Consider the following 14,634-nt stretch of genomic DNA (forward strand, 5'->3'; position numbering starts at 1 on the left):
CAGAGGGAGAGGGGGAAGCGGGCTCCCTGCTGAACAGAGAGCCCGATGCGGGGCTCGATCGCAGGACCCTGAGACCATGAGCTGAACTGAAGGTAGAGGCTTAACCGACTGAGCCACCCAGGCGCCCCAGCTTTGCCCATTTTAAAATCAAGTTTTAATTTGGTTTTGTTGTTGCTGAGTGGTAGGAGTTCTTTGTATATTCTGGTCATTAACCCTTTGTCTGATACATGATTTGCAAGTTATTTTCTTTCATTCTGTTACTGGCGGGAGGTAAGTGCTATGTGTCTGGAGGTCTGGGTTCTTGGATTCCCCACAAAAGGTTTACAGAAGGACCTGTGCTTGAATAAAGATGGACCGAAGGAAGGAAGCAGGCACAAAGCAGTTTATCAAGGACAGAACACTTGTGAGATGGGAGAGTGGGCAGACCCAGAAGTGGCAACTGCCCCAGGCTCAGGGGTGTCTCTTTATGTTTGTATAGGTTATATGTCATAGCTAGGGTTGTTCCCCATCACCTAAGAGACTCCCTCCACCAGTTAGGAGGAGGAGTTTTTGGCCTACAAGATTCTTGCAGGAACTGCCATGGCCACGGGGTGGGGTGGGGTGGGGGGAAAGGGTGTCCAAATGACACTGTAAATATATTATAATGAAGCTACAGGTTATTGTAGGACACAGGCTGGACAGGAGAGTGCATGCTCTGCACCTGCTGCTCTTGGCCCCGGGAAGTGGGGAAACCATGAAACCACTGTTTACACCATCCTGGCCTCCAGCTCATATCTAGCTAACTGCCTGCTCTAGCAAGTCCATAGGTTGCCTCCCACTCTGTTAATTGTGTCCTTTGATGAATGGGCTTTTTTCTTTAATGTTGATCCAAGTTTGGCTTATCTATTTTTTTTCCTTTTTTGCCCGTATTCTCAGTGTCCTATTCAAGAAATCACTGCCAAATCCAATGTCATATAGGCTTGCCCCTATCTTTCCTTTTAAGAGTCTTATAGTTTTAGGTCTTACTTTTAGAATTTGATCCATTTTGAGTTAATTTCTGTAGGTGGTGTGAGGCAGTGGCTCACCTTCATTCTTTTGCATCTGGCTATCTAGTTTTCCAACACTCTTTGTTGAAAATATGGTCCTTTCTCCATTAAAAGACTTGGTACCCTTGTCTGAAATCATTTCATCAAATAATTGGGGCTTTCATCTGGCCCCTCTATTGTATTCCATGGTATCTATATGTCTGTCTTTATCCCAGCACCATACTATTTTGATTCCTTTAGCTTTGTAGTAAGTTTTGAAATTGGGAAGCATGAGACCTCCAATTTTGTTCTTTTTTAAAGATTGTCTTAACTATTTGAGATTCCATATGAATTTTAGGATGATTTTCCTATTTATGCAAAAAAGTCACTGGCATTTTTCATGGGGATTGTACCAAATATATATATATAGTTTGGGGTAACGTTGACATCTTAATATTAACCCTTTCAATCCATGAGCATGGATGTCTTTCTACTTATTTGAGTCTTCTTTAATTTTTAATAAACTTTTTAAAATTCACATATTATGTATTAATAAAAATTTTTTAAAGATTTTATTTATTTATTTATTTATTTATTTATATGAGAGAGAGAGAGAGCATAAGAAGGGGGAGGGTCAGAGGGAGAAGCAGTCTCTGCCGAGCAGGGAGCCCGATACAGGACTTGACCCTGGGACTCCAGGATCATGACCTGAGCCAAAGGCAGTTGCTTAACCAGTTGAGCTACCCAGGCGCCCCTTTAATTTCTTCTGAACGCCTGGTAGCTTTCAGTGTATACATCTTTCAACTACTTGGTTAAGTTTATTTCTAAACATTTTAGTCTTTTTGATGTTATTATAAATGGAATAAGCTCCATCCCTCCATTGTCAACTCAGTTCCCCAGAGAAGCCTGAGGCCAAGACCTGGGTCCAAGAAATATACAGGATCAAAGAAAGGGGAAAGAGAGGTTGGGGGGAAAGGGATTAAATGGGGTCCATCTGGGCCCTGCAGGTTCTCCCACCCAAAGGTATTCCTGGGACACTGTCCAGAGGAGGTGCCTTTGCCCAGCCTTCCCTGCTCAGGTCACTCACTATATCCTTCTCATCCCTGACATGGCTGGACCCCCTAAGGACGTAAATTTGGAGGAGCCAAGTCCTTTGGATGTGTGTCTAAGAGACACATCAGAAAATATTTCTTATCTCCAGGACTGGGAAAGGAGGGCTCTCCCATGTCTTACAGGAGGTGCTGACCCTGGTTTGCCATGACTACTGCCACGTGTCCATCTGCCAAGGGTCCAATCCTAGTCACCCTGGAGACCCTGGGGGCTCAGGCCCTGCAAGGGCAGCGCACCCTGAATAGAGACTGGGCGCAGGGCAGTTGTTCCTCTGTGCATGGGAGACTGAGCCACACAGCTCATATTTGGTACTTGGTTAAAAATATACTTCTAGCAAAACTTAAGGGACACAGCTAAAGTGGTGCTCCAAAGGGAATTCATTACCATAAATGCTGATACTGGAAAAGGTTGGTTACAAATGAGTTCATCATTCAGCTAAAGGAGTTGGGGAAGAACAAAGGGAAAGAGGAAAGTGAACATAAACTTGAGAGGAAAAAATAATAAACTAGAGGACATACACAGAATCAAGAAGATCCACACATCCCAAAATTCCTTTCTTGAAAAAGCTTACCGGGACGCCTGGGTGGCTCAGTTGGTTAAGCAGCTGCCTTCAGCTCAGGTCATGATCCCAGCGTCCTGGGATCGAGTCCCACATCAGGCTCCTTGCTCAGCAGGGAACCTGCTTCTGCCTCTGCCTACCACTCTGTCTGCCTGTGCTCGCTCTCTCTCTCTCTCTCTCTAACAAATAAATAAATTTTTAAAAAAATTTTTTTAAAAAATTAAAAAAAAAAGAAAAAGCTTACCAATTTTTAACACCTCTGGGAAAATGCATCAGCAAAACAACAGAGGAAGCACAAACCAGCTTCATTAGCCGCGGGGAATCGTGGCCATTGTTAAAGCTTCGGTGGAGACTGAAGAGTCTAAAACATCTTCACAGCCATAAACTCATAATTTTGACAGAATTGACAATGTTCCTAGTAAAACCAGAAATCACATAAACTAACTCATGAAGAAACAGGAAATCTGACCTGTACTATAACTATTTTTTTTTAGATTTCACTTATTTATTTGACAGACAGAGATCACAAGTAGGCAGAGAGGCAGGCTGAGAGAGAGAGGAAGAAGCAGGCATCCTGCTGAGCAGAAAGCCTGATGCGGGGCTCGATCCCAGGACCCTGGGATCATGACCTGAGCCAAAGGCAGAGGCTTAACCCACTGAGCCACCCAGGCGCCCCTGTACTATAACTATTAAAGGAAATTTAGTTAATAGTTAAAATGGTTTTACACACACACATACACACTCATGCACACACACATACATGTAGGTGCCACATGTGTGCACACTCACAGAAAACACAGATGGCTTTAAAATGAATATGCGGGGGGCACCTGGGTGGCTCAGTCAGTAAAGTGTCTACCTTCAGCTCAGGTCATGATCCCAGGGCCCTGGGATCTAGCCCTGCATCGAGCTCCCTGCTCAGACAGAAATCTGCTTCTCCCTCTGCCTGCTGCTCTTCCTGCTTGTATTCTCTCTCTCTCTCTGACAAATAAATAAATAAAATATTTAAAAACAATAAAATAAAATGAATATGAATATCTCTATGGAGGAAAAAATAGGCCCCTAACTCACACCATACAATCTCTTAGAAACTGATTTAAATTTATTAAAATTAGAATTTCTGGCCTTCAAAGACACCCAGTTCTCTCTCCCTCTGTCTTTCATAGGTATACAAGTTACACATAGGTTGTGTGTGTATCTGTATGATGATGAAGCCATGTCCGAAGTGCATTACAAAATCCTCCAAAAGCAATAAGAAAAAGACTGACAGTCCAGTTTTTTTTTAAAGATTTTATTTATTTGACAGACAGAGATCACAAGTAGGCAGAGAGGCAGGCAGAGAGAGAGGAGGAAGCAGGCTCCCTGCTGAGCAGAGAGCCCAATGTGGGGCTCGATCCCAGGACCCCTGGATGATGACCTGAGCCGAAGGCAGAGGCTTAACCCACTGAGCCACCCAGGCGCCCCGACAGTCCAGTTTTTTAAGATGGCTGATAACTCTAAGAGACACTGAACAGTAGAACATGGGAAAACAGCCAGCAAGCATATGAAGAGCTGCATTTGCTTTATTGTTTATCTGGGAAGCACACAGTAGAACCAGTGGGAACTATCCTGTCAGCCACACAAGAAGCGCTGAAATTAAAAGGACTGACAATACAAAGAACTGAAAGATTGGAATGTGTAAACACTGCTGGTGGGGCTAAAGATTGGTTCAACTGTTCGGCAGTAGGATCTAAAATTTCTATATATTTTAGAAGATGTTCCAGTGAATACCGTGGTACCTGCCCCCCAAGGAAATGAGTTAGACACACATGCATGAGAATATTCCTATCAGTATTATTCAGAAGAGCCAAAGAGTAGAGGAATCCAAATGCCCAACAGTACAGTGGGCAAATACTGTGATGTAGTCAAACAAAAGAATAATTAAGCGACATGAAAACGGAGTGAATTGAGGCTACAACACAACGTGGATAAATCCCACAACACAGTGCTGAAGGAGAGCAGCCAAATGCAGAAGGGAACAAATTGATTCTACTTTTGTAAAGTTTCCAAAGAGGCAAAAACCAGTCTTTGGCAAAACCAGTCTTTGGCAGTAGAAGTCAGAATGGAGGTGATAGTGGAGGTCCTAATGGCATGAGGCATTGGGGAACGTTCTCTACTTTGAGCTGGGCAATGGTTTCATAAGCACACACCTATGCAGAAATTCACTGCAATGTTCATGTTACGTAACAAAAAAAGAAGTATAAAATCTCTTCAGGCCACACAAAAAAAGCAACCTCCACAAAACAATCAAACCTTCAGCCGTTTTCCAGAGAACAGGTCAAAGAAGGAATATTCACAAACTCATTTTATGTGGCGGTATAACCTCCATGTCAAAACCAGACCAGGAAAGAATGAGGAAGTAAAGGTGTAGGCCTTTCTCATGACCAGGGATGAAAAATCCCCAAATAAAATGCTAGCAAAATGGATCAGGAATTACCAAGCTAAATTTCCTGCCCAAAATATTATATATATTTACTTCTTGTCTCCACTCTCTAATTCCCAAAAGGCCAGCCAAGTCACTGATGGAGCTAACATACCATCCCCAACACACACTTCCAAATGCTCTGAGTGGAGGGAAGTGCCATCTTCTGTTGAGAAAAAAACTTCTAAATCTTTAACAGGTCTGTGACCCACTGTGGATCACCTGGAAAGGATCTGAATAAAGAGAGCTCTTCGCCTCATTTGTTGTTTTTCTGCTTGTGGAGATTTTCTCTTCGCAGAAATTCACCTCAAACTGTTCTTTCCTTGGGCACGCAGGGAAAATATTATGTCTAAATTATCCTCTCTGCACACCTAGGAGAGGGGAGTTGTGGTGGTGGGATGTTTTGGGGGACAATATCAAGAGGAAAGAATGAGATTCACAAGAGCCCCTACCCAGTCAGAAGAGCACTTGGCTGGCCTCACAGTGCCTCGGAGACAAAGGGACCACAGACAGCTCCCAGTTTTTTTCTCTTTGCAAGCAGCAGTTGGGACACAGGAAGACAGAAAATGGGGCCAGCTGATATGAGCAGAGAAGCAGACACATCGCGGGTGTATCTTCTCTCAGCCACCTCTCCCAGTGTCCTGAGCCCTCCTGTCAGGCTCTGGTGGAAAGACCCAGAAAACACACCAACTCTTCAGATAGGCTTCTCTTTTGTCTCACCTTCCCCCATGATCGGCTCCTTGTCATCCCATCTGTACATATACGGCCCCTCATAATTCTTGGTCCACCAAGACTTGTTCTTGCCGCTCTGTATTTGCTCACATCGTCCCTGACTGGGGTGCCCTCTCCCCCTTTTTTATGAATCTGCTCCTTCTATATAGCCAACTTCATTGGCCATCTGGCCACAAGGTCATCCCAACCTCCACAGGTAGACACAGTGAACCCCCTCAAAATTCCCACCTCTGACTCTGCTATGCTAACACGTTTGGGGGCAGCTACCTATGCTCACATCATGTGTCCTACGGATCCCTGAGTTCCCAAGGCAGAGACAGGATGAGCCTTGGTGTATTTCTCAAAGACCCCATCACAGGAAAATGGCTATCAGTGTTCAGAGAATAAATAAGGGAAGAAAGATAGATAAACGGGGGGATACCCACTTCTACTCTCACATAATCACTATGGGCGTGCAGAGCATATGAAGAAATGGACATTCACACGCACGCCCAGTGGTGTGCTGGTGCCAGCTTTACACATGGTGATATGTAGGTTTCTTTCCCAGGCTTTTTGTTTGAGATAAAATTCACACAACATAAAATTCAGTATTTTTATGATTTTAAAGTGTGGGGCCAGGAGACTGTGGCCCATCCAGTCCCACCAGAGTTCTGTGCCGCAGGATAGCCCCAGGGTGGCTGGAGGCCTGCACTGACTGTCCTGTAGGCGAGAGGTGAGAGCCAGTCTCTGCCAAGGGGTCCGTGTCCAAGGCACTGATCTGAACCCTGGTCAGGTGCCTGGTGTTAAGCCTGATGAGGGTACAAATCCCCTCATGTCCACCACAGGGCAACATCAGGACACATGAAGGTGTCTGTCTGTCTGTCTGCTCTCTTTCATGCACACACACACGAACTGTTGGGCTCACTTGAACCACAAATGTTCTCAAGTACCCTGGGCATGGATGGAATCAAGGTTTTGGGAGGAAAATGACCAACATGCCTAGATAAAATGATAGACATGCTTTTGCCAGAAAGAAGATCCCGTGCCCAGGAAAAGTGACATCACGTCCCAGATGCACCTCCCAGGGAGAGCTATGCTGGGGAGACATGTGTCCTGCCTGAATGAAGTAGGGGTGAGTCTCCAGTTAGTGCAAACACTGTAGATTTCATTCTCCCCATTCTTCCCCCGCAGATGGACCCACCTCAGAAACTTCAGCACTTTTCTCCCCGCTAGAGCCATCAAGGGGATCATGGTGCGGCCCAAGCTGAGCTGACTCTGACCTGGAACCGTTGGATATCTTCTGCTTCCAGAAAACAGTGGGGTGATGGGACCCTTCAGCTCAGGCTTCTCCTCTGCTGGGAGGAGACAGAGGGCCTCCCCTCATCTACAGATGAGTCTCCCTTCCCATCCTTATTTCTCATCCCCCATCCCATGACATTCTCTTGCCCTCAGCTAAAGAGGATGACTTTTCAGTGGGCCTTTGACCAAGGCAACCCCAGATACCCAGAATTTCCCCTAATTCTGTCATGTGAGCTCCAGGAGCAGCTGGGGATAAGGGCGCCAAGGACACCCACATCCTCTATAACCTACTTCCTTGCACGGACTTCTCAGTCACCTGGGCCTGAGTTCCCTTCAAATCAAAAGCTTCAGCACAAAGGACCTCACACTCCCACCAAAGCACAGAACATTCCTAAGGAACAGAGACACCCCAAGAGAGGAGACCATCCAGACTGACCATGTCAGGCCTGACCAGAGGGTGCATGTCCATGGGTATTTCCTCACCTGGCTCACTCCCCTCAGCCACCCCAGGAAAATCGGAGACTCTGTGTGGAATAGTCTTTCCCTCCGCTGGTGTTCCATGGACAGACACCTCTCTGAGAGAAATATCTTCAGACCCTGCCCCAATCAGCTCACTAGGTCACTGCTCAGTTCTGCCTCTGTATCTGTTTATCCTGACAGACCCATGAGTTCTCTGCATCAGAGAACAGCCCTGAGACTCAGAGGCAGAGGAATGGATCCAAAGGCTAAGGAGATCGGAATGTGGTGTGGACTTGTCATTTAAGACCTGCTTGCCCACACTGGGAGGATCCAGAGGACACACCTTTCTCGTTCATAACTGTGAAGTATACATTTATAAGGGAGTCACAGCACACCTGAAGAGCTCTGTGATTGCTCTTCTCTGTAGGTCAGAAAGTACAGTGGGAGCTGCTGCCACTGAACTGGGAAACCTAAATTCAATGGAGGTAATTGGATCCTGGAGTAGTAGGGACAAGAGGCCACACTTAATCACCAAAAGCAAGCTGGGCCATGGTCACCATCATGAACAGCAGATCCAAAGCAGCCATCAGAATAGTCTGATTCATGGAGACCAATGACAATGGCAATGACATTGGCTAGTTGATCATGGTGTTCGTAGAAATGAAATAGATGGGAAGCTACTAAATTCTTACTTGGTCTGTATAAGTAGAAGAGTTCTAGGGCAAGTGAACAAAAGTCTATCTTGAATCATAGCAACTGAGTTTTATGGCCTCTCAGTCAATTCCCAGACTTGAGGCAATTTAAGGAGCCAGGACCCCTCGAATAAAAGAGAAGCCAGGTCCCCTTGAGGAATGACCCCAGTATGCTGCTAAAAATTTATACTATCAACCTTTCTCCAAGCCTTCCCAGAGGAACCTGTGACCTTTACCAAGTTGACGGTCACTGGGGAAAAGCAAATAGCTCTTTGGGGCACCACTAGACATGGGCTCTAAACTGGGGACCAAAATGTCACAGTGTCCCACCAATCAGAGGAGGGGCTTATGGAGCTCAGGTGGCCAATGGACTCTGAGCTCAGGTCCATCTCATAGTGAGCCTGGGCAGGCAGGGAGGGGCGGTATCCCTGAACCAATCCTATGGTTATCTCCCCGTTTGGTGTAACTGGAAGAGTCATACTCAACAGCTAGCAGAATCCCCACATTGGTTCCCTGCCCCATAGACCAAGGACTATTACTTGGGAAAGGCCAAGCAGAAAGCACTAGAACTGCCTCTACTTAGTAAAACGGTAAACTGGAAGCAATACCACATTCCCGGAGGGACCAGAGAGATTAGTGCAACATCAAGGACTTGAAGGATAAAGGGGTCTTGGAGAGTGACAATGGATTATCCCAAGCTTAACCAGGTGGTGAGTCCAATTGCAACTGGTATGTGTTGTACCAGATGTGGTTTCCTTGCTTGAGCAAATTATCACCTCCCATGGCACCTGGTATGAATCTATCCATCTGGCAAATACTTCTTCCTCCATACCTGTTAGTAAAGACCCACTGGAGTCAGTTTGCTTTCAGCGGGCAAGGCCAGAAATGCACGTTCACCGTCCCCTGGGGCGCAACAACTCCCCAGCCCTGGGTCATAATTTACCTCACAGGGATCTTGATTGCCTTTTCCTCTCACAAGCCATCACTCCAGCCTACTGCATTGATGACATTATGCTAACTGCCCCCAGCGAGCAAAGAAGTAGCGGCGACCCTAGACTGCCGGGTAAGGCATTTCTATGCCAGTACAAGGGAAATAAACAAAAATTCAGGGGCCTTCTACCTCCATGAAATTTCTAGGGGTCCAGGGGTGAGGGGCATATTGATCTCTTCCAAAGTGAAGGATGAGTTGCTGCATCCTGCCCTTCAAACCACCCAAAACCAAACTGCAACACCGAATGAGCCTCTTTGGATTTCAAGGCAATGTGCTCCCTGTTTAGGTAGGTGTGCTACTCTGGCTTATTTATCGAGTGACCCAAAAAGCTGCTAGTTTTGAGTGGTGCCGAGAATAAGAGAAGGCTTTGCTGCAGGTCTCCCTCTATGCAAATTGCCCTGCCATTTGGGCTAGAGAGCCCAGCAGGTCCAGCGGTGCTGGAGGTGGTAGGAGCGGCCAGGTTTGGTGTCTGGAGCCCTTAGCAGGCCCACAGAACTGAGTCACAGGGCAGGCCCTTAGGATTGTGAAGCAAAATCTTGCTGTACTTTTGGGAAACAGCTTTTGGCTTGCCACTGGACCTTAGTAGAGACTAAATGCTTAACCACAGGCCGCCCAGTTACCATGTGACCTGGGCGGCCTATGCGCTGGGGAAAAGGGAATATACCCAGGCCCTTTGGAGGTTACTGGACACAGGCTCTGCACTGACCCTAATTCCATCATGGACTGGGAGACATACCAGGCCCTACAGCCAGGCATACAGAGCAGCACTCCATCATCAAATGGAAGTGGGAAATGAGATGATCAAGCGTGGCCAGGATCTGAAGGCACATGCAGTATGCGAAGATGTGGCCCAGATGCCCACACTCCCCACTCCTGCAACACTGCCTTCTCTCTCCCAGCCACATCTGTGGCCTCATGGCGAGCCATCTATGATCAGTTGATGGAGGAAGAGAAACCTCCGGCCTGGTTTACAGATGGTTCTGCATGCCAGGCAGACACAACTCCAAAGTGGACAGCTCCAGCATGACAGCCCCTTTCTGGAACATTCCTGATGGTCAGGGTGAAGGGAAATCCTATCGGTGGGGAGAGCTTCAGGAAATATACCTGTTGTTCATTGTGCTTGGAAGGAGACATGGCCTGGATATGGTTGTGTACCGACTCACGGGCTGTGGCTGATGATCTGGCTACATGGTCAGACACTTGGAAGGAACATGTTTGGAAAATCGGTGACAAGGAGGTCTTGGGAGAAGGTATGTAGATATAACTTTCTGAACGCTCACCATTCACTTCAGCATGGGAGGATTTTAATACTTAAGTGGATTAGTGGCCTGTTCTGTGGCTATCAATCATTCAGCCTCTTTCCCTAGCCAACCTTTCATTCCCTGAGTGGCTCATGAACAAAGTGGCCACAGTGGAGGTGGTTTATGCACTGGCTCAGCATTATGAACTTCGGCTCACCAAGGCCAACCTAGCCATGGCCACCGCTGAGTGCTCCATCTGCCAGCTCAGAGACCAATGCTGGGCCCCTGGTATGGCCCCATTCCCCAGGGTGACCAGACAGCTGTCTGCTGGCAGGTTGATGACAGACCATTTCCAGGATAGAAGGAGCACTGTTTTGTTCTTACTGGATAGGTACTCACTCTGGATACGGATTTGCCTTCCCTATACACAAAGCTCCTAACGAAACGACCATCCATGGGTTCACAGGATGCCTTCTCAACTGCCACAGCGTTCCACACAGCACTGCTTCTGATCAAGGGACTCACTTCAGAGCAAATAAAATGCAGCAGTGTGTGCGCGCATCCATCATAATCCTGAAGCAGCTGTCTTGAGGGAAAAGTGGGGCTGGCCTTTTGGACACTCAGTGACAGCACCAGCTAGGGTTGGAGGGAAGGACTCCAGGAGGCTCTACATGCTCTGAGTCTACATCCAGTCTGTGCAGTTTCTCCCACAGCCAGGATTCTCACGTCTAGGAATCGAGAGCTAGAAATGGGAGTGATACCGCTCACTATACCTCCCGTGATCCAACGGCAAAATGTCGTTTCCCGTCCCTGTGGCATTATGTGCTGCTGACCTAGAAGTTAGTTAGTTCCAAAGGGAGGAATATTTCTACCGGGAGATACAATAATGATTCCATTGACACATCACTCCAGGCCATCCAGAGAGTACAGCGCCTAGGAGAACAGCGATCTCAGCTTCACTTCTCTCCGCCCACACATGATGGCTAGTGGGCCCAGAGACTGTGAGGCCCCAGCGACCTCAGGAGCAGCTGCCTCGAGCAGGAGTAGGTGGGACCACTGGCCGAGGCTAGCCACAGAGGCCCAGAGAGAAGGTGGTGCAGGACAGAAACCCCAGGGATGGGGATGGGGAAGGGGGAGAGGAGAAACACAGGCCTTAAGGTGGGGGTACTCCTAGGTGCTGGGTGAGATTGTGAGTGTAAAGTCATCTCAGCATTGTGAGGCCCAGGAGGCCCAGATCCTGATGAATAGGAGGGAAGCAGCTCAGCTCCCACCTCACCTGGTCCGGGGACACAGAGAGGTGTGTGATGCTGTGTGTTCCCAGGTCGAGGACCCTGTGCTGATGCCAGGTCCTGGGAGTGAGAAGGAAAGTTGACTTATCCATCTTCTTCCCTCTGCCCTCTTGACACAAACCTTCCCCTCCTGATGCCCCCAGCTTCCTGCTTCTCCTCCTTCTCCCCACAGACCCACCACCCAGCATTCCAGCCACATAAATCACTGCTGCCCAGGGACACACACAGTATAACTTAACTGGAGACAACACACATTGGTACACAGTCCTGGAAATCTGTTTGGTGACAATTTACTGAGGGAAGAGGCAGGGACAATGTACTTACAACAGCAGAGACTGGGACTCAAAGAGCCGGAAGATGATGGAGTATTAACACGATATGTGATCCATGTGAAATATCCACAGATTAATGTTGAATAAACATGAAGAATGGCTTGGCACCCTGACTTGGTCTTCTACGTTTCCCTCCTTGTCCACCAGAGGGCGGTAGAGCTGCGCAACAGCCTGGAGCCTTCCTCAGCCCGCCCACAACTCAGCAGGGTCTGACCCTCCCCGGCCTCACTCACTCACAGTCCTCCTGGCTCCCCAGGCTCCCCGCACTGAACTCTGTCAGCACCTCTGGCCAGCCAGGCATCTGCCCGCTGAGACTGGTCCCTCTGTGGACAGCTCGTCCCTCCACACTCTGTCTTTCAAGGGGCGAAGGGGCGAAGGTCCACTCATGCTTCCAGTCTCAGCCAAAAGGTCACTTTCTCAGGAGTGCTCCATGGGACCCCCATCAGCTAAGACCCCCTGACATGCTCCAGACGCACCAGATACTTTCCCTTCCTGGCCCTTCTCTTGATTATAATTGACTCCTCAGTGCCATGATTTTCTGAGCACCGGTGGCCCTGCTACAGGGTAAACACCACAAGTCCAGGGCCCACATCTATCCTGTTCTCTGTGGAGTTCCCCGGATCCAGCCCAGGGCCTGACACGTCACAGATGCCCAGTAAATACTCGTTGAAGGCATGAGGGAGAGCACACGATGTGAACCTGGGATCAAGCCTCTTCCCTGCAGACTGAGGCCAATAGCATCAGCATGGGAGGAGGCCAGCACGTGCCCAAAGGTGCCCCTGTAAGATGTCGGGCCTTTACCCCTCCTAGATTCAGGAGGGAGGACAGGGGCCTCCTACAGTTAGAGGTCGGACCCCCATTCATTCCCACAACATGGACACCCCCTCCCATCTGGCTCTTGTGAATGACTTCTCCCCTTGGAAGGCCTGGGTGGGCAGCCTGTTTCCTTCCTCTTCTCTCAGAGATCTGACCTCGCACAAATTCTGGATCACAAACCCAGGGGAGTTCAGAGCCCCACCCTGACCTCCAAAGACATCAGGAGCTGACTCCTCATCCTGAGGACCCCTGGTCTGTGGGGACACCTGCTATGTCTCCCTGAAGATGTCGCAGTGGCCCAAGGTGTCCTGGGGAGCGAGGGGGAACTTCCCAGGCAGGTGAGACAGGAGAACCCAGCATCTGCTTGTGTTTCCCCTGGGGCTGAGTCTCTGGGTAGGGCCGCCCCCAGCTCCTGGTTCCTGTGGGGAGACCTAGAGCAGAGGAGAGACAGGGACACAGATGGCTCCCCTCCCTGTTGTGATGGGGAGACAGGACACTGTGGGGTCCAGCCCTCAGGCTGGCGCCTTTTCCCCAAAGGCTCAAGAGACCCCTACGAGGCCATTCCTTGAAATCTCGAGGACAGAGAGCGCGTGCTGAGGGAGCAAATCCCTCTGGGTGGACAATTCTCCTGCCACGAGAGCAGGAATCTTCTAGACTGTGCCTGTCTTCTCCCTGGGCTCATGATGCCCTGGGATGGAGTCAGGCAGTCTAGGACCCACAGGGACCAGGACCCGGGCTGACCAATCCCTCACCTCTGCCCAAGGGCTCAGGGACCCTCACCCTTTGGAGCCTGGTCAGCAGTCCTTGTGTTGCCCCCAGACTCGCCTCCAGGGGGCAACATAGGCACATGCCAACAACACACAAGACATTAAACCCTGAAGCTGGTTTTGGCCGAGGAGGGGGAGGCGGAGCCTGGTTTCCATCCCTTTCTCCCACAGACCCATCGGGGTCCCTCCCACATGACTGTTCTGTCCTGCCCACTCCTTCTAGGGCACTAGGAGCACAATGATCTGTCAGGGGTCCCCCATGCCCTGCCTGGCACCACCCATGGGGGAAGCAGGGTGACCACAGGAAGGTCCCCCTATCAGAGGACACAGACTGCCCAGGACGCTCAGGAGAACACGGACTGTCTCCAGGCCACAGTTCAGCCAATGGATTGAAGAGGGAGGGTCTCCTCGAAACACTTCCAGGAGCCGCAGCCGCCTGACCTCCCACCATCTCTTCTCTTCCCAGGACACGCAGGAAACCCCCTTCCTACCTGGGAATGGAGCTCCTGAGACACCTGGTCCTGCGTCTATGTCTCTGGAAGCAGAGGCCGGGCTGGGGACACCCAGGGACAGACCGGGGGTCCCTCACCTGTCATTACCCAGCCCGCCCCTTTCTCACCCCCAGAGTCATCTCTGGGACCTTGCTGCCAGGAGTCAGTCCAACCTCCCGAGAGCCTGTGAGAGCACTGGGGAGACCGGTGCCCAGCTGGCCTTCCCTGTCACAAACGGAAATCATCCCCAGGATCTGGCGACCCTGGGGCTCTGTGTGTGGTGCCCACAGACTCAAGGCCAGGACACAGCAGGGGAGTGGGGAGAAGGGCCATCCTCTAAGGGAACCGGGTCCCCCTCAGTCTTGCTATTCAGAGTGTGCTCCCCGGGCCAGGACGGTCAGCATCACCTGGG

The sequence above is a fragment of the Martes martes genome (genome assembly GCF_963455335.1).
Source record: "Martes martes genome assembly, chromosome: 17".
Classification (NCBI taxonomy): domain Eukaryota; kingdom Metazoa; phylum Chordata; class Mammalia; order Carnivora; family Mustelidae; genus Martes; species Martes martes.